Below are 19,420 nucleotides of genomic sequence, written 5' to 3'. Positions count from 1 at the left end.
CTGTTCCGCTCGTAGTTCTCTGTCTCTGTGTCTCTTCCTCCCATAGTTTTATCCAAAATCGAGAAAGGCATCGGGTCCACTATAGTCACAATTGGAAGGCGCTTCATCCTATGCATAAGAACACTAAAAGACCCACGCCAAGCAGGATTAAGAAGGCCTTCCAGATACTATGTTAAGTTTTCCTATATGTTAAGACGAATCACAACAGCTCCACCAAATAACAGTGCAGAGACCTAAAACAAGGATGATGAGAAAGCCTATCAGATACTCTATATGAAATGAGAGGGTGTGTTTAAGTCTGCCATCACAAGTCCCCCTCCCCCTCCAAGAACACTATAGAGACCCATAGCAAGCATGTTAAAGAAGGAATCAGGTACTATAAGGTGATGTTACGTTGTATAAGGGTTGAAATCACAACACTTCCACCCTCCAGCGAGCCAGTAAAGGACGGAAACCACACCCGTACACAACACAACCAGCCAAGCCAAGACAAAGTGTGTTTATGAGTCCCTTACCAGTGCCTATAATGAGCCTGTGTTTTTGTGGCTCAGCGGAGCACTCCAGGACGCTAAAATACTAGGCGGCCGACAGCGCCAAGGTCAAGGCCGCCAGCAGAGCGTATAATATAATGCTCGCCGCCGCTGTACAAAAGGTTCGCTCCAAAGTCACAATCAAGGTCAAGCAGGTACGAAGCTCCTCAAGGTCACCGTTTATCACTTCGATGCGGGGAGAGGGGAGGAAGTGGGGTTGAAGGAGGGGGTGGTGGAGGTGGGGAGGGAGGGGAGGGGAGAAAAGGGGAAAGGAGGGGAATGGGAAAGCACGGGGAGAGAGGAAGATAGGAAGGGTGGGAGCGGGGAAGAGGGAGAGAGGGGAAGGAAAGGGGGGAGAGAGAAGGAAGGGAGAGGGGGAGGGGGTGGTGGAGGGAGAGATTGAAGAGAGATAGAAGAGACATAAGAGAGAAATAAACACACACACACACACACACACACACACACACACACAAACAAACAAACAAACAATTAGTAAGGCGAGTAAGGTTAGTAGAGGGAGTGAGGAAATGAATGAAAGAAAAAATGACAGAAATGGAGATAAAAGGAGAAAATGAGAGAGGAGAATGAGAGGAGAGTGGGAGGGGGGCAGGGGAGAAAAGCTAGGTGTGTCTAGGCTCTGGGCAGGTGGCTGGGTGATGGGTGTGAGATGGTATCGAGAGAGAGAGAGAGAGAGAGAGAGAATTAAGAACCCCAGTCACGTAAGTTAGTCTCTCTCTCTCTCTCTCTCTCTCTCTCTCTCTCTCTCTCTCTACTCCATTCCCCCCTACAAAACTTTTACTGCCCACTTTACTATTCATAATCCCGCACACTTGCCTTCATTTGGCCCTACTATGGCGTTTTACAGCGTTCTCGAGGGCTCCATTAAGATGCTGCGAAGTACTTGCTGTGGAGTGCTTCTATGCGTGGGGGAGTACCGCTCATTGCTGCGCGTAGTGGGGTGGTAAGGAGGAAGAGGAAGGAGAGGGAAGGGGAGTGAACTGTTTAGGGGTGGGTAGAAGGTGGGAGAAGGAGGGGGGTGACCTGTTTTGCTATGGGAAGTATTGGTTGATCTATCGTAGTTGGTTATTACTGCTGTGGGAAGAGAGATCAGTAGTGTGCGGGGGGTTAGGTAGCGATGGAGATATGGTACTCGTGATTCCCAAGGACCTTGTGATTTCTTATTTGCATGCTATTGCTGTGTGTGTGAACATGTTTAAGTCTGGACATGAGATAATTATAGAGCAAGTTAATGAATCTGCTTATCGAAAGAGGAATGAATTTGGAGGAAGGAGAATGCATGGAGGTTTTGATAAGCTTGTAAGGTAAAGGGGAAGAAAGGAGAATGCGATAATTAAACACAAGGGAACACGTTGTTTAAAAATGTAAGTGGACTTAAGAGAGAAGAAATTGAAAAGGATCGTAATGGAATCGAAAGGAATGGAATGGACGGGAAAGGAAGGGAAGAGGATAAAGTGGGAGTGAAGGGAAGGGAAGGGATGGATAAAGAAAGGAGGAAGAAGAATAGAGAAGGGAGTGGTACGAAAGGAAGAGAAGGGGAGAAATTAAATGCGGAGAGGAGTGAAAAGTAAGGGCAACAAGGAAAAATAGAGGGAGGTAAGAGAAGAGATGGGTAGGGATGATAAAAGAGTATAAAAAAGAAGAGAATGGAATGGAAAGGGAAGCGAAAAAAAAAGATAAGAGAAGAGAGGAGAATAGAAGGGAGAAAAGGGAAGAACAGGGAAGGGAGGCAGCGAGGTCCCACTTAGCAAGCCTTGTTTACATACAGCACAAGGGAGGCTCAGGAGATACGGTGGACGGGAGGTTGAGCAAAAAAAATCTTCCTTCTCCTCCTCCTTCTCCTCTCCTTTATCATCTCCTCCTCCTCCTCCTCCTCCTTCTTGTCGTTTTCTATCTCTGCCTTCTCATCCTTGCCCTGGCCTTTCCCACCACCTCTTCTTCTTCTTCTTCTTCCTCCTCCTCCTCCTCCTTCTCCTATTCCTCGTTCTCCTTCCTTTAACATTAGTCTTTTTTTCTCCTCCAATTTTTCTCTTCTTCTTCCCTCTCTTTCATAATTGTCATCTGCTTTTCTACCATTCACCTTTCTTCGTTTTTTTGTTATTAATTTTCAACTTTTATTTATCTATTTTCAATTTATCTATTTTTTTCACTCCCTTCCTTAATTCTATTCCTTCTTCCTTTATCTTTATATTTCTCTAACTCTTCTTCGTCGTTATCTTCCTTGCCCTCCACCCTTTACTAGTCCTATTCAACCTCCTCCTCCTTCTCCTCAAACCTCTTCCTCCTCCTCCACCTCCTCCTCCGCCATTCATCTCTGTATTTGTACCGGCGGACCGACATGCTCAGGTCTCTCCCTTCCTGCCTATCCCCAACGTACCCACTTCTCGCTCCACCGCCCACGAGGACCTGCTATGCCCTCCCTCCCGTCCTATCCCCTTCTATCCCTTTGCCTCCCCGAGTGAACAAGACCCTGCTTCCCCCTCTTCCCCCTCCACGCCTTAACGAGTCCCCTTTCCCCTCACTCCCCTCCCTCTCCTCTCCTCCACTTTTCATTCTCAGCATTTTCATCTTCAGTGATTTCTACGTGGTCAACTGCATAACAATGGCCTCTCCTAATGCTTTCCACCTTTCTGTCTGTCTGGTGTTAGTATACTCCATCCTGTCTGGTGTTTCTGTATTCTATCCTGCTCACTCTGTCTGTCTGGTGTTAGTGTACTCCATCCTGTTTTCTCCTTCTCCCTCTCTCTCTGTCTGGTGTTAGTGTACTCCATCCTCTCTGGTGTTACTGTATTCTATCCTGTTCCCTCTATGTCTGTCGTGTTAGTGTACTCCATATTGTTTTCTCTTTCTCCCTCTCTCTCTCTGTCTGGTGTTAGTGTACTCCATCCTGTCTGGTGTTACTGTATTCTATCCTGTTCCCTCTATGTCTGTCGTGTTAGTGTACTCCATATTGTTTTCTCTTTCTCCCTCTCTCTCTGTCTGGTGTTAGTGTACTCCATCCTGCCTCGGTAAATGTTCCAACTTCATCTCTCCGCCTGGTCCTCTCTCTGCCCTGATTTCTACGTTTCCTGGATTGCCACTCTGTTACTTTGGTTGTGCATCTGTTTGTTATCTCTTCTGCGCATGATGTGACCTGCCCGAGTCTAATTCCTATTCTCATTCATCCACGGTTACAATGAGATCTTCCATACTTAGCGAATTATCCTCTTCCTCTCCTCCATTCTACCCACCCTGATCACTACAATTTACACCTTCCTTATCCATTATTCCTTTCCTCACGTGTACAAGATCCCTTTTCTGTCTCTACCTACGAATATTGTCTCATTTTCCTTCTCACTCCTTCCTACTCATACATTCTTAAACGAGCCTGTCTATCTCTGCGTCTCTCTCTCTCTCTCTCTCTCTCTCTCTCTCTCTCTCTCTCTCTCTCTCTCTCTCTCTCTCTCTCTCTCTCTCAGGTAATGAAGTTATTTTGTCACCTGAACACATTGAATTAAGCACAACAGGTAACTCCTACTCGAGGGCGAATTCTCTTGATATACAACTTTGGACGGATAAGCGAGAGATAACGTGGATGAGAAGAAGGAAAAGAAGAAGAAAAAAACAGGAGGAAGAGGAGGAGGAGGAGGAGGAGGAAGACAAGGAGGAGGAGGAGGTAAAGGAGAAGGAGAGGGTAAAGTGGAGGAGGGGGGTCAGACATTGAGTTCGAATTTTTAGACCTGCTGATCAATTTATGACGATGTTTTATGAGGAATTAACGTTCGGAGATAAACCTGTTCCAAGCGGCGCGCGGGGGGTTGGAGAGGACACAGAATGCTCCTTAATGGTGTAGTTTGGTGTGGTGTGGTAGAACATATACAGAGAGCTTGAGTTGACGTGCAGGAGTGGGAAAGAAGTGAAGGAAAGAAATGTAGGATGATAATGATGGTGATGATGATTCACTGCATTTGGAGGCGGATAGAGAGGGTGTGTTGAGGCGAGGTGAGAGATAAAAGTGATGATGGAATAATGACGGCTGAGAATAGTGTTGTGGTAGGATTATGGGCATCGGAGTGGAAGGGAGGATGGTGACGATAAGAAAATGGAGAATGGGGGAGAAGGAAAAAGAAGATGAAGAGGGAGAAGGAAAGGGATGAAGATGGAGAGGGAGAGGGGTAAGAGGATGGAGAAAGGGGAAGGGGTGAGAAGATGGAAGAGGAAGGGGGTAAGAAAATGGGTGAGAGGGGGTAAGAACATGAAGAAGGGGGGTAAGAAGATGGAGGGAGAAAAGAAGAAGGGGGAAAAGAAGAAGGTTAAAGGGGAAGGTAATAAAAAAAGCATAACTAAAAAAAAACTATTAATATTAACTTTAGATGAAATTACAAAAAAAAAAAATATTAAACCTGCAGAGAGAGAGAGAGAGAGAGAGAGAGAGAACGTGGGATGCAGTTTTATACATCAAGATTGCCGGGGAGTCGGTCTCAAGAGGAGGAAAATTGGCCCCTTGATGACCGACCGCCCCGTTTGTCCTCGCACGAAGCTTTGCACGACACGACCCCCTCTCTCTCTCTCTCTCTCTCTCTCTCTCTCTCTCTCTGTTACTGATGTCTCTTCTGCTGTCCTTTATTTTTTTTCTTTTCCTTCTTTTTCTTTATTTTTTGTATTTTTTGTTGTTGTTCTTGATTGTGTTTTTCATCTTCATCTTATTTTTCTTCTTGTTCTTGTCCTTGGTCTTCTTGTCCTTGTTCCTCTTCTCCTTTTCCTTCTTTTCCTCTTCTTCTTTTCTCTCCCTTTCTCTGATCCTCCCTCGCCGCCGCCTCCTCATTCGCCTTGATCCCCGGCACTCGTCTCCCTCATTTTACCCCTCACTCGCTCCTCTCATCTCCTCCTAATTCACTCTCCTCGACTCCCATCCCCTCGGCCTTCCCACCCACTCAACACACTCCTCTCCTCCTCTTATCTTCTTTACTCGCTCTCTCTGTCTCTGTCTCTGTCTCACTCTCTCTCTCTCTCTCTCTCTCTCTCTCTCTCTCTCTCTCTCTCTCTCTCGTTACTAACTATTGCAGGTAAAATAACAAAGGAATATCAAATTAACTGAGTTTTAAAAAGCATGCTCATCTCCGTCGCTTTGTATTAGAAACCATTATCCCAGGACACAGGGTCATTATAACAGTAAGGTTAACGCAGTTTACCTTGACTAGGAACCCATTTGTTGACCAGCCCGAAAGGGAAGATGGTGCTGGGTAGCTTAAGCGTCGACTTCCGAGGCCGAGATCGTACCCAGGACAGCGGATTCGTAGCTAGGCGTACTTACCAATGCACCATGGCGCAACAAAACTACCTCAGGGTGGTTCCAAGTTACTAAAAGTGTCAAATCCAAATAAAAGAAAACAGAGAATTAAGGAAACGTTAGAAAAATACTGCAAAGGAGAGAGAGTAATGAAAGATGGGAGAGGGGAGGAAGAATGGATAAGGGAAAGAAGAGAGGGAAGAGAAAAGGGGAGAGAGGGAAACATGAAGAGAAAGGAACGAATTAAGGACTAAAGAAAAAATTGACGCAGTAAACATGCAAACAGGATCTCGTCATCTCAGTGCCCTTCATTCCCCCTTCCCTTCCTTCCGCCAACCATTCCTTCCTTGGCTTCTCCTTCTCCCAGTCCTCTCTGCTTCCATGTCTCCCTGTATGCAAGCTTGTCTCCCTTTCTCCCTGCCTGCCATCCTTCTTGCTGCTCTTCTTACCTCCCTTCCTCCTTGATTTCCTCCCTGCATTCCTCCCTTCCTACTACCCTCCCTGCCTACCTTCCTTCTTGCAGCCCTCCCTGCCTAACTTTCTCCCTCCCTCTCTACCTCCTGCCCTCCCTGCTTCCCTCCCTTCCTCTTTGCTGCCCTCCCTGCCCGCCTCCCATCCTCCCTCCAAGCCAGATCAGAGTCGCATAACAGCTATAATTGAGCAGAACTAACGCAAAACAATTAGCAGCCTGTGATACCTCTGTTTGCTTTCAGGCAGAGGAGTGGCAGTGGGCGCAAACATTATTATGGCTGTCTGTCGCTGTCTGTTGGCTAGCAATTACGTCATGACCTGAAGGGAAAGGGGGAAAGGAACGAGGAGGGGGGAGGAAAGGAGGGAGAAAGGGAGGGTCTGGAGTGAGTATGAGAAGGTGCTTGAGAGGAGAGGCTGAGGGGAGAGTAAGATGATGGGGTGAGGAAAAGAAAGGAGGTTGGAGGATGAATGTTGAGAAAAGAAAAAAAGCTCAGTGAAAGAACGCGTTTGAAAAGAGAGGATGAGGGGAGAGCAAGACGGTAAGGTGAAGGAGAGAAAGGAGGTTAGGGGATGAACGTTGAGGAAAGAAGAAAGCTTGTAGAAGAAGCGATTTAGAAATATCAGAATTAATAAATAAAAACAAGTAAAATTAAGGAACAGCTTGATGGTTATATAGATATTTTGAGATGCATAGTTGAATAGCGTTAAGAGAGAGAGAGAGAGAGAGAGAGAGAGAGAGAGAGAGAGAGAGAGAGAGAGAGAGAGAGAGAGAGAGAGAGAGAGAGAGAGAGAGAGAGAGAGAGAGAGAGAGAGAGAGAGAGAGAGAGATAAGAGAGTGAGTGTAGAAATATAATCTTACAAGCTCATTAATCTACATATATCTAATTTAATCATGTAATTTTATATCTATATGCTAACTTTTTATAATCATCCGACTTTTCTATGGTTTTTGGCAACTGAGGGAGATTCAAATGAAGGACCAAAATATGAACTGGCGGAAAATAGCAAACATCGCTCTATATTTATCCCGAACAGAGGTTAAAGCAAAAGGCATCTCCTCTGGTTTACCTATACGACAGCTGACTAACGGAACGACCCGCCCCGCTGAGGAGACACGCGGGGACACGGTTTTTATGTTCCATTTACATACACAACGAGGGAGAGAGATAAGGGAAGAGAGTTTTTGCTGTGTGCGTGCGTGTCCGATAGTGTTGTTGCTGTTTCCGTAGCGCCTTGGATCTTGGTCTTACTGAACAACACCTACACGTCTTCCTTAATAAGGCACAGTAATGGTGGAAAGTTGTTTACATATATAGAGAATGAATAATATATAAGCTAATAATTGGATGAGACTTATTACTTATGACAGAAAGTTGATTGTATTAACTAATCCAATTTGGTAGCATAGCAATTATAATGTCATTAATAATTAACTTACATGAAAAGGGTAGGAATGAATCTTTTTACCAGCACTGAAAAAGAGATATTAAAAACCTGTTTTTAAGTGTATAACATAAAAAGGATAGATAGATGTGTTTTGACGCCAGAAATTCATGACATACATATAGAAACTAGTGATAACGAGTGGGAATATGAGCTTTGAAGGCAGAAACACATGATAAATAGACATAAAATAAGGTGAAAACGAGAGAAAATATTAGTTTTTAAGGAAAAATACACGATGAATATGAAGAAACGAGTGTGTCAATAGTAACAATTAGAGTGTGTAAATGTGCAAAACTAAGTGGAAACGGATGGAAGAGAATGGAATTAACACTGAATATAATACTGACTTGTCCTTAGCATTATCAGAGCCTTCATAACACTAACTAACCACTAAGTATACAAGCCAAGGGTAGAACAAGAGGGGGGTGGAGCATGTGGAGCCTCTCTCACTGCATATCAGGGTGGGGGGAAGGGAAGGGTGGAATCAGGGAAAATACTTTGGTCGCTTCATAATGCTTTCTTCCAATTAGCAAAATGTAAATCAGGAGACGACGCCCTTCTCGTAAACACTCTTCCTAGTTTGTAGATATTTTCCTCCTCCTTCTCCTCCTTCTTTTCGTATTTCTCCTTCACTCTCTCCTCCTTTCCCTCATCTACCTTCTTCGTCTTCTCATTCTTCTCTTGCTATTTCTCCTTCTATCCTTCCTTCTCCTTTTTCTCTTAATTTTTAATCAGTTTCCCTTCTCTTGTAAAAATTTTCTTTGATTTCTTCTTTATCTTCTAATTTCTGGTCCTTTGCTTCCTTCTCTCTTTTCCTCCATTCCTCCTCTCCTTCTTTTCCTTTCTCCTCTTACTTTTCCACCTTCCCTTCCTCCATATTTCCATCTCTCCCTTCTTTGTTCCCTTTCTGAATCCCTCCCTTCTCCACCTCCCCTTCCTCACCCCCACACTCACCCACCCTCCTCCTCCTCCTCCTCCACCTTCATTTTTTTCCCTTGTGCCTCCAACGACGTATAACGAATGAAGGAAGAACAAAGAAAAAAAAAAAACGGAAAAAAACATCATGAACGGACAAGCATTACTAAGCGATGAGTGTCTGTGTGCGTGTGCGTGCGCGTGTGTGTGTGTGTGTGTGTGTGTGTGTGTGTGTGTGTGTGTGTGTGTGTGTGTGTGTGTGTGTGTGTGTGTGTGTGTGTGTGTGAATAGAGAAAAAAATAAGTAGGAATGGGATTAGGGGAGGAGGAGGAGAAGGAGGAGGAGAAGGAGGAGGAGGAGGAGGAGGAATAGAAGGGCGGTAGGAGGCAGTTAGTGTAAATGGGGAGGCAAAAAAAAAAAGTTGGGAGAGGAGAACTGGAGAATGTGGGTGGCCAGCAGGAGGAGGAGGAGGAAGAGGAGGAATAGGAAGAGGAGAAGGAAGAGGAGGAAGAGGAAGGGGAGAAGGAGGAGGAGGATGCAGAGTAAGAGGAGGAGAAGGGGGAAGACCACGAAAAAAAGAAGGGAAAAGAAGGACGAGAAGAAGAATAGATAAAGAAAGACAGGTATAGATTGACAGGTAAGTATAGGTGGGAAGCTTAATTAATAGCCAAAAGGTGCATTAAGGGCGGGGGACTTTGAAGAGTGTGAGAATCTGGTTGTACAGGAATGGAAAGGGAAGGAAAGGGACTGTACAGGGCAGCAAGGTAAGGCAGAAAAGGCATTTGGCTAGGACGATGTATGGGTTAAATATAGAAGGGGGTGTATTAAGGAAGGTTGATGTATGGGAAGCTAGTTGTCAAGGAATAAAAAAGAAGTTGATGAAGGGAAAACCACGTGAAAATATAGGAAGAGGGTAGGAGTAAAGTAGTATTGATGTGGGCAGGAGGAGTGGGCTGGTAGGTAGGGGGTGCGAAGAATGTATATGTGGGCAGTGCGGACGTGGGCGTGGGTGAGGGGCGTCAGGTGAATGGGGTGAGGGTACAAGGTGAGAGGCAGGTGGTGGATGGGGTGAGGGGTTCGAACGTGGGCGGCGACGGGTGGAGGCGCTCGGGCGTGTGGTTAGTAGGCAGGTGGTTGTCTGGGCAGGTGTGGGCGGGGTGGTGGAGGGAGGGAGGCTGAGGATGTGGTCATAGTGGAGGCAGGTGGATGGGTCTTTGTTAAGTGGGGGAGAGGAGATGTGGAGGGGACTAGGCTTGGGTAGAGGCAGGTGGAGGTATTGGTGGAAGGAGGTTGAGAACGTGGGTAGTAAATGCAGGTGGATGGGTGTTTGTGGAAGGGGGGGTGAAGAAGAGGGAGAGGAAGGAGAAAGAGAAGAAAGGGATGGTAAGTGGATGGGTGTTGTGGAGGGGTGAGAGGGAGAGGAGAGCAGGGAAGAGGTGGAGGAGAAAAAGGGAGGATAGGTAGCTGAATAGTTGTGGAAGGGGGTGGGAAAGGAGAGGGAGAGGAGGAGGAAAGAGGAGAACAGGGAGGGGAGGAGAAGAAAAGGAGAGGGAAGGTGGCTGGGGATTGTGAAGGGGGAGAAGAGAGGCATAGGAAGGGGTATAGAGCTAATGTGTAAGGGGAACATGAGGAAAGAAGGGGTAGGGGAGAAGGAACGAGGGTGTGAAGGGCGTTACCAAAGGGGAGGAGGAGGACGAGGAGGATGAAGGGGAAGAGGGGAGCAGGTTCTTACCGCCCGCAGTGATCATGACGTTCGGTATAGTAGTGGTGGTGGTGGTGGTGGTGGAGGTGGGCGGGAAGGCCTTGAAGAGAGCATGCAAGAGGCGCCCACACACCCATCTCTCACCACCTCCCTCCTACCCGCCTCTCCTTCTCCTCCTCCACCTCCTCCTCTTCCTCCTCCTTCTCCATATCCTTTACATCACCTACTCTATCCCTCTCTTTTTTTTCTTTTATGTCATACTCCATCGTTTTCTTTTTTACTCTTATCTTGATATCTTATTTTTTTTCATTCACTTTTAACCGTTATCCAATTTTTTCTCCTCCTTCTTTATATCATCAGCAATATATTTTTAAGCGTGTATATTATTACTCCTACTTTCCATTCACGCTATTCATATTTTTTTTCTCTGATGTTTTTTTTTTTTTTTCATTCAAGTTATCTCCCTCTTCTGAGTTTTCAATTCTCTACGCATCTTCATTTCTCCCTTTTCTTTAGTTACCCTCCCCTCCATCTCCGTGCTTCTCCCCATCACTTGTTTCTTCCTATTATTCTCTCTCTCTCTCTCTCTCTCTCTCTCTCTCTCTCTCTCTCTCTCTCTCTCTCTCTCTCTCTCTCTCTCTCTCTTCGTCATTTCCTCTTCCTTCGTCCTATTCTCTCGCTTTTACTCTCCCTATCTTCATCCTACCCTCTTTCTTTGTCCTGGTCTCTCCTCCCTCACTCCATCACTCTCCCTCTCTTCGTCCTTCCCTCCCTCCCACGGGCGGCAACATTCCTCCTCCTCCTCCTCTTCGCCATGATAAAGATAAGAGCTCTTCCTGCGAATTAGACACGACTTTACTTCTTCTGTTATATAGAAGAAAAAATGACGAACTGATAGACGGAGAGTAGAACAACAATGCAAAATATAAGGCGAGGGCTTTCTTCTGTTTATATAGTCTTTGAGTTGCTTCCGTTACTGTAATAAAAATATATATAAGATCCATTCAGACAGCCAAATCGTCAGTGAGAGAAGGATATTAATAGACAAGAAGGAAATAAAGAAGAAAATAGTACCCAATCAGACAGTAAAATATTCAGTAAACGAAGGATATTATTGAGCCAGATGGAAAAATACTAACAATAACCATTCTCAGAGCCAAATGGATTCAGTAAAAAAAGGATAATGGAGAAAATAAAACCGATTCAGACAGCTAAAAAATGCAGTAAAAACATAATAGTTAATAGGTCAGATGGAAAAAATAAGAATAAGAATAATGAAATGAGAGCCAAAAGGTCAATGAGATAAGGATATTCAATTAGTCACAAGGAAAAGACAAAAAATAACACCTATTCAGAGAGCTAAATAGTCAGTTATAAAAGCTAATAGGCGAGAAGGGATAAAATGACTAGTATAAATAGCAATACTCATTGAGGCAGCACAATAATGAGTAAAAGAAGAATTTTAATGAGCGAAAATGAAGAGAGATCAGAGGCAAGCAAGCAACCAATGTCTACCTCAGTGCTGTTAAAGAGACGATCCATTGTTGGTTACCTTTTTCAATATAAACGCCACATCGGAAAAATAATAAGTGAAAATGAAGAGAGATCAGACGAAAGCAGGCAACTAGTGTCTACCTCAGTGCTGTTAAAGAGACGGTCCATTGTGTTCACTTCATTCAGTATAATAAACACCACGTCGGTAAATTATTATGTATCCGGCTCCATAAAGGGAATAAATAAGCCACCAAATTAGGAGCTTAAATAACAAACACACACACAAACACATGACGGACAGTCGGTACCTACTCCATTATAAATATTGCCATCTGTTTTATATAATTTTTTTTTTTACTTTCGTACCATTTCCAGCGTGTGTATGTATGTATGTATTTTCTTCTAATGACGCACACACACACACACACACACACACACACACATACACGACCCCCCCCCCCCCCACCCCCCTCAACACACAGTACGTCTCCCTATCTATAAGTGCCATCTCCTCGCCCCTCCCCTCCTTCCCATTCCCTCCTCCTCCCCCTCCCCTCCCCTTCCCTCCCCCAGTCGTCCCCCTTCTCCGTGCCGCCCCTCTCTCATCCTGCGTGTTCCCCTCACCTGGGCGGCCGGGTCACCTGTTGTCGTCCTCCGCCTCTCTTTTCACACACAATTACACGGATAAATTACAACACTTTTCTCTTTTTTTGTGTGTGGTGTTTTTTTCCCTCCTCCCGTACAGCTTTTATTAATGGTCCCTTTATCGCCTCCCGCCCACCCGCGCCCTATTCAGAATTACAGGGTACACACGCATTCACGCATACGTACACACACACACACACACACACACAGTCACACAATGTTTAGCACACACATTTCATAGCTGAGAGGTCCTGTGCTCAATCCCCGGGCTTAGAGGAGACGGATGGACAGTCTCCTTTAATCCGTGCCTCGTGTCCATCCAGCAGTGAATGGGTACCGGGTGTCAGGCGGGGGTTGTGTCCTGCTTAATGGGTGTGTGGGTGCGATGGGTTCCAGTCGTACCCAAAGATCCCTCACTATGCAACTCAAAGTTCTTTCGGAACGGGATTAAAACACTCTTTTAATCCTGTTTCGGGGAGGGTACTGGCTGGCGATATTAAGTCCAGCACGTGATTAGACAATGGTGAATGACACACACACACACACACACACACACACACACGCCCGCGCAGATACACACGCGCACACACACACCAAAAAAAAGAGCTGATGTGCTGACTCAATTTCACAATAAATTTTGCAGATAAGTGCGCGCGTCCATTCTGTGAAAGGGCACAAAAATATGTACAATACTTTGATGTTTTTTTTTGCGGGAAATAAACGGCGGCCTTTACCGAACACTTCCAATTTAGTGTTGCGTAAATATGGGATCACAAATGTTGCCGCCGCCACCAAATCACTGATCACCGACGGGCGCACACACTCAAAAAACACAAATAAAATATGTATCATAAATATATATCATTAATGAATCTGTATGAATCGGCGTTTATGCCGCGATAAAATATAAACACTCTTCATTAAGCCTCGCCTTTGAAATTTCGCGAAAAATTTTACCTTCCATTTTGGGAGATTAAAAGTGTATTATAGACGTGTATTTTTTTACGGCCCGACCAGCGAGCAGCGACGGCTCGTGGAGTTTAATTAAAATGTAGGATGCTTAATTTAGAGGCGGCCGTAAAAAAGATTAGGCCAGGATCGGCGAGGGGGGCGATCAATAGGACCTCAAGAACACACACACACACGCACACACACACACGCACACGCACACATGCACACATACACAGTCCATCTCTCTATACCAGAAGTGCCCCCCCTCCTCGCCCCCCTCCCCTGGCAGTCCCTTTCGTTCCCCTTTCTCTCCACCTTAACACACACACACACACACACACACACACACACACACACACACACACACACACACACACACAACCTCCCTCCCCACATACACACAACTTCCCCCCACACAAACTCCCCCTCCCTCCCCAACTCATACAACCGCCTCCACACGACCTCCCCTCCCCCCTCACACACAACCCCCTTCCCCCCACACACAAACACATGCACAAACACACGTAACAGTCAGTTGAAGAGGCATCACGGGACACAGGAATCGTAATAGAATAGAAAAAAAATAATTAATAAAACACATGGAATAAATTCGGCCAATCAGCGTCCCTCGTGAATGTTGCATAAGTATTGCCGGGGAGGAGAGGCTGAATTCTGCATTTTAATTTGGGTCCGTTTTTTTAATGTCAGATTTTTAATTATGATGAAATTCTGTGCCTGGGGACTGTTATTGCTGCTGCTTCGGACACTTATTGCAATCATTTCTATCATTAATTTTATTATTTACTATTATTACTATTACTATTATCATTATTATATTTTTCAGTATCATTATTATTGTTACTATTATTACTATATCTATTTCTTTTTCTTAATATACTGCGGTTATTTTTGTTCACGTAAACTCAAAAAGACCCTTTCAGTATTTCCTACAAACTGCATATCATTCGCCAATCACAACCTGGTCAAGTATCATTATTATTGTTACTCTTATTACTGTATTTATTTCTGTTCCATAATATACTGCAGCTATTTTTGTTCACGTAAACTCAACAAGAGCCTTTCAATATTTCCTACAAAGTGCATATCATTCGCCAATCACAACCTTGCCTCACCAAATCACCAACTCAGGATGCATGTGATTGGCGGGTGCTGGGAAATCCGGGATCGACGCTGGACGGGGTTTTGTGCCAAGTAAATTCGAACAGAAGATAACACGGGAAGCTGCGGTAAGATAATGCAAATGTTACGCCAAAGAAGGTGGCTAACAAAACTGATTATAGTGAAAATAAAAACTAAAACCTGACGTCTAAAAGTGTTAAGGGCAGAGGGCACAAACCTTAAAAAAACAACAATAAAAGTTCTTCAGGTTATTACTTATCGGTCATTCACTCCTTCCTTGTTCGTTTTCTTGCAAGGATTATACGTTCTATTTTTACTTAACTCTGTCGATGTGTGTGTGGAGGGGGTTGCGTGTGCGTGTGTGTGTGCGTGTGTGTGTGTGTGTATATCTCTCACCCCCCCTTTCTTCCCCAGTCTACATCTCCCTCTCTCACTCCCTCTCACTCTCTCTCTTTTTCCCTCCCCTCCTTCCCTCCCCCTCCCTTCCCGTCCCTTCACGTCCAAACTGCTCCATCGGATAAAGAAAAAAATATCGAACACTCGTGGAGAATCTCAGGATTATTTTGGATCGTCATTAATTGCCACAGGTTCAGCAATCTGGAGGAGGAGGAGGAGGAGGAGGAGGAGGAGGAGGAGGAGGAGGAGGACTGCAAAAAAGAAAACTCCGAATTCCACATGGAGTTTCCCCCGATAGACTGTACGATAGATAGATATATAGATAGATAGATAGATAGATAGATATAGATAGAGAGAGAATTAAGTCAGAGAGGGAAGAGCAAGAACATTACGAGGGAAGGGAAGAGGATAAAAAAGAGAAACGAAGAGAGGAATGTAGGAGAATCAAGTAGAGGAGGAGGAGGAGGAAGAAGCAAGGACGATGGTTTGGATAGGAAATGAAGGAAGGAGGGAAAGATGGTGACAGAAGGAGAGAGGAAAGAAAAATAGTGAGGGAAATAATGAGAGAGAAAAATCAAAGAGGAGAAGATGGAAGATGGAGAAGGGAAAAGAAACCAATGGGAAAAAGGGAACGATAATACTTACCCAAAAGGAACCAGATGAGACACAAAGAAAACACGAACGAAGATAATTAAGGAAAGAAAGACAGACATCGAAAAGAAGATCAGAAATTCGGAAAAAGGAAAGGAGAGGAGTAAAAAAAAAAACGGAGGAAAGTATGGAGGAAAAGCATAACGGTGAAGGAGGGAAGTGCTATATAGGAAGAGGGAAAGAGGACGGGGAAGAGGAAAAAATAGAGAGAGAAAAAAAGAGGAAGGAGAGAGGAAAGAAGCGACAGAAAGTGGAGACAAAATAGAGTAAAAAATATTATGGTGAAGGAAGGAAAAGCTGCAAGGAAGAGGGAAAGATAACGAATTGAAGGAAGAATTAGAGAGAGAGGGAGAGAGAAAGAAAGAGAGAGAGGGAGAGAGGAGAAATAAGAGTCCAGAGATGGCAATCCTGAAGCCAAATTAAGATATCAAGATGCGTCCTACTTCCCGCGGCCACAAAATTCTGAGGAGGAGAAAGAGGAATACGCGGAGGAAGTAAAAGAGGAGGAGGAGGAGGAGGAGGAGGAGGAGGAGGAGGAGGAGGAGGAGGAGGAGGAAGTGGAGGAGGAAATGAAAAAAAAAAAGAACAAGAAGAACCAGAAGAACAAGAAGACCATAAAAAAGATAAAGAGGAAAAACAAAATAAAGGGGAAGAGAATGAGGATGAGAATGAAGAGGAAATGAAGGAAAAAGAACAAAAGTAAAAAGAACAAGATGAAGAACTAGAACAAGAACAAGAAGAGGATAAAGATGAGAAGGAGGAGGAGGACGAGGACTAGGAGGAGGAAGGGAAGAAGACGACGAGGAAGTAAAGAAGGAAAAGGAGGACGGAGAAGAAGACTAAATCATGAAAGAAAAATAGTAAGAGGAGAGGAAAAAGAGGAGGAAGAAGAGAAAAGGAGAAGAAAAGGCAGAACAAGGTAGGGAACGAATGAAAAAAGCAGGAACAAGGAGAAGGAGAAGGTGGTAAAAGAGGACGAAAAGGAAGAGGGGAAAAGGGCGGAACGGGGTAAGAAGGATCGAAGGAAAGGAGGTATGGGTTTGGATCCTTTGAGCGTCCCTGATCCTAACGCGCCGCTAATGAGGTGTTTAAATGCACTTCGCCGCCCGAATCGAGTTCCTTCACGTAGTTGATTTCGCTTCTTTTAATCCGAGCTAATGTTGATCCCCCTACGTTCCCTTTCCAAGCCTCCGTGCGTGCGTGTGTGCGTGTGATTCTGCGTTGGCTACGGAGTTGGAAAGTTGAAATCCACGTCTTTTTCTCTTGTCGATTTTCTTTTGTTTCATAATTATTACATTTGGGATTTAATGTTCTTATGGAGAATTACGTTTAAGGAGCCCGGAAGAGGAAAAAGACTATAGTAACAAATAAATAACAGAGAAATAATAATCAAAAGAAGGTTAAATATATGTATAGCTCAAGATAATGTGTATGTGTGGTGGGGGAGAAGTCTGTGTGCGTGTGCGTGTGTGTGTGTGTGTATATGTGTGTGTGTGTGTGTGTGTGTGTGTGTTACGGCCGCCTGCAGCCTCCCCTTCGTGTCTGTGCTTCGCCTCTCCCCGGTAACGCCTCGCCCTATCTGGCAGCTGATGTGTTCCTGGATTGAAAGTATATTGGATTGGAGGTTGAGGCAGGGCGGGACAGGGTGAGGGAGGGAGGTAAGGGAATGGAAAAGACTCGCATACACTCGAGATATGCTTTTGTTTTGCCTGTCCCGAGTGTCTCTCTCTCCATATCTATCTATTTATTTATCTTATCTATCTATCTATCAGTCTATCTATCCATCACCTTTGTAGGCATTTCAGATGACCAACAATATTTTTTTCTTCACTACAAACGGAAAACATTTATTTAAGCAACGACGTTATCTGATATTTCGTACAGTAACATCGCATATTATTAAGAGGAAATATAATAATATAAGAGGCTCCTACATACAGACGCATTTTTAAGTCGCATACGACATGAATAATAGGAATAAAATAGGAGTTTTTAAATAATGGTAACTTGCGTGTGAAGAGTAGAAGGAAGGACAGAACAAAAAGAAAAGAAAAGTAGAAGGAAAGGAAAAGAAAAGTATGAAAAAAAGTAAAAAAGTAAAAAAAGAAAAGTAAGAAAGGAAAAGTAGAAGGAAGGACAGAACGAAAATAAAAGAAAATTAGTTAGCGATCCAATATATATAAAAAAAAGTACAAAAACAGAGGTCACACTTACATTGGCCGATCTCTCCTCATGTTCTTGGTGGTGGTGGTGATGGTGGTGGTGGATCACTGCGGAGGAGAGTTAAAATATATAAAAAAAAAAAAAAATACATCAATAAGTTTATGCTGTACCTCAATTCATTTTTTGCTTCATAACATATTGATTTGATAAGACCCAGTTATGTTTATTTTTCAAGTTATTTTTTTGTTGTTGTTTTTGCATCGTGTATCGTTACGGCAGTTGTCTTCTTAATGTGTTGTTAGTTTGTGGTGTTGTTGTAGATGTTGTGAGTGTAATAGTGATTTTTATAATGGTGGTGGTAGAGATGGTGGTAGTGGATATAGATATGGGGGTTGGTGCATGTAATGGTGTTTCAAGTGGTGGTGATGGTGGTGGATATAGTTATGGAGTGGTGGTGGTGGTGGTAGATGTGGTTGAGGCTGTGTTGTTGGTATTGTTATCGATGGGGGTGGAAGAAGTAGTAGTGGAGGTAGTGGCTGTGGTGATGATGGAAGAGATAGTAGTGGTAGAGGTGGTAGTGGTAGTAGTGGTGGTGATGGTGGTGGATATAGTTATGGTAGTCTTGGTGGTGGTAGTTGTGGTTGAGGCTGTGTTGTTGGTATTGTTATCGATGGTGGTGGAAGAGGTAATGGAAGAGGTAGTAGTGGAGGTAGTGGCTGTGGTGATGGTGGAAGAGATGGTAGTGGTGGTGGTGGTGGTGGTGGTGGTGTTGCAAAGGAGCGAGGTAGGGTTGGGCATGGCGGCGCTAATCTGTATATTCCAACATAACTGAGGCTACACGGAAGCAATAAAAACCCGTAATTGCAGTCATTAACAGGCTGCTCCCTCCCTCCCTCAGCCCCTCCTTCTGCCCTGGTAATCCTCCCCGTCTCTCTCCCTCCCTCTCTCCCTTCCTTCCTTCCTTACTGCCTCCTATCTTACGTACCTCCATTCCTACACCTTATTCAGACCCCCCCTCTCTATTTCTTCCTCCTTCTCCTCCCCTTTTCTTCTTTCTCCTTAAAGGCCTATGTATTTTCTCCCCTTTTACTCTTCTTTTTAATGCTTCTTCTTTTTCTTTTTCTTTTCTTCTTCCTTCGCCTCCTTCTCCTCCTTCTTCCCTTCCTCTTTAAATGTCTAAGATATTGCCTCCTCTTTCATTTTTATTCTTCTCCCTGTTTCCTTTTCTTCCTCCTTTCTTTTTTTCTTTTCCTTCGTCTTCCACCTCCTCCTCTTGCTTTGTCCCTTTCGCCTACTCCTCTTTTTTCTTCCCTTCCGTCTCAAAGGCCCAAGTGTTTCTTCCCTTCTTATTCTTCTCTAACTTTGCTTTATTTTCTTTCTCTTCTCTTCCTCTTTCCCTTCCTCCACTAAAACGAACATCAGCTCCCTTTATCTCCTTCCACCTGCATTTCCTCCACATTATTCTCCCCTCCACACCTGCAAGTCTTCTCCTGACCCTCCACCCTTCTCATATTACCTTCTCCACATCCTCTTGTCTTCCATCCTCTATCTGTTCTTTTCCTTGTTCCATGTCCATTGTTCTAAGTTTTCCACCTTCAACTCAACTATTCTTTCTCTGTTCTCACTTCC

The 19,420-nt window shown here is 44.3% G+C and overlaps 1 long non-coding RNA gene across 1 annotated transcript in view; it reads right to left on the bottom strand.

Moving 5' to 3' along the window:
• LOC127006022 (uncharacterized) overlaps positions 1-19,420 on the bottom strand; it is a 139,009-nt gene that overhangs the window by 43,360 nt on the left and 76,229 nt on the right. The window contains exon 2 of the long non-coding RNA XR_007759019.1: positions 17,843-17,898. This is a non-coding gene — a long non-coding RNA (uncharacterized LOC127006022). The remainder of the gene's footprint in view (positions 1-17,842; positions 17,899-19,420) is intronic.

This window comes from Eriocheir sinensis, chromosome 31, assembly GCF_024679095.1.
Source record: "Eriocheir sinensis breed Jianghai 21 chromosome 31, ASM2467909v1, whole genome shotgun sequence".
NCBI lineage: Eukaryota > Metazoa > Arthropoda > Malacostraca > Decapoda > Varunidae > Eriocheir > Eriocheir sinensis.
The sequence above is the reverse complement of the archived record's forward strand: the minus strand, read 5'-3'. Positions and strand labels throughout refer to the sequence as shown.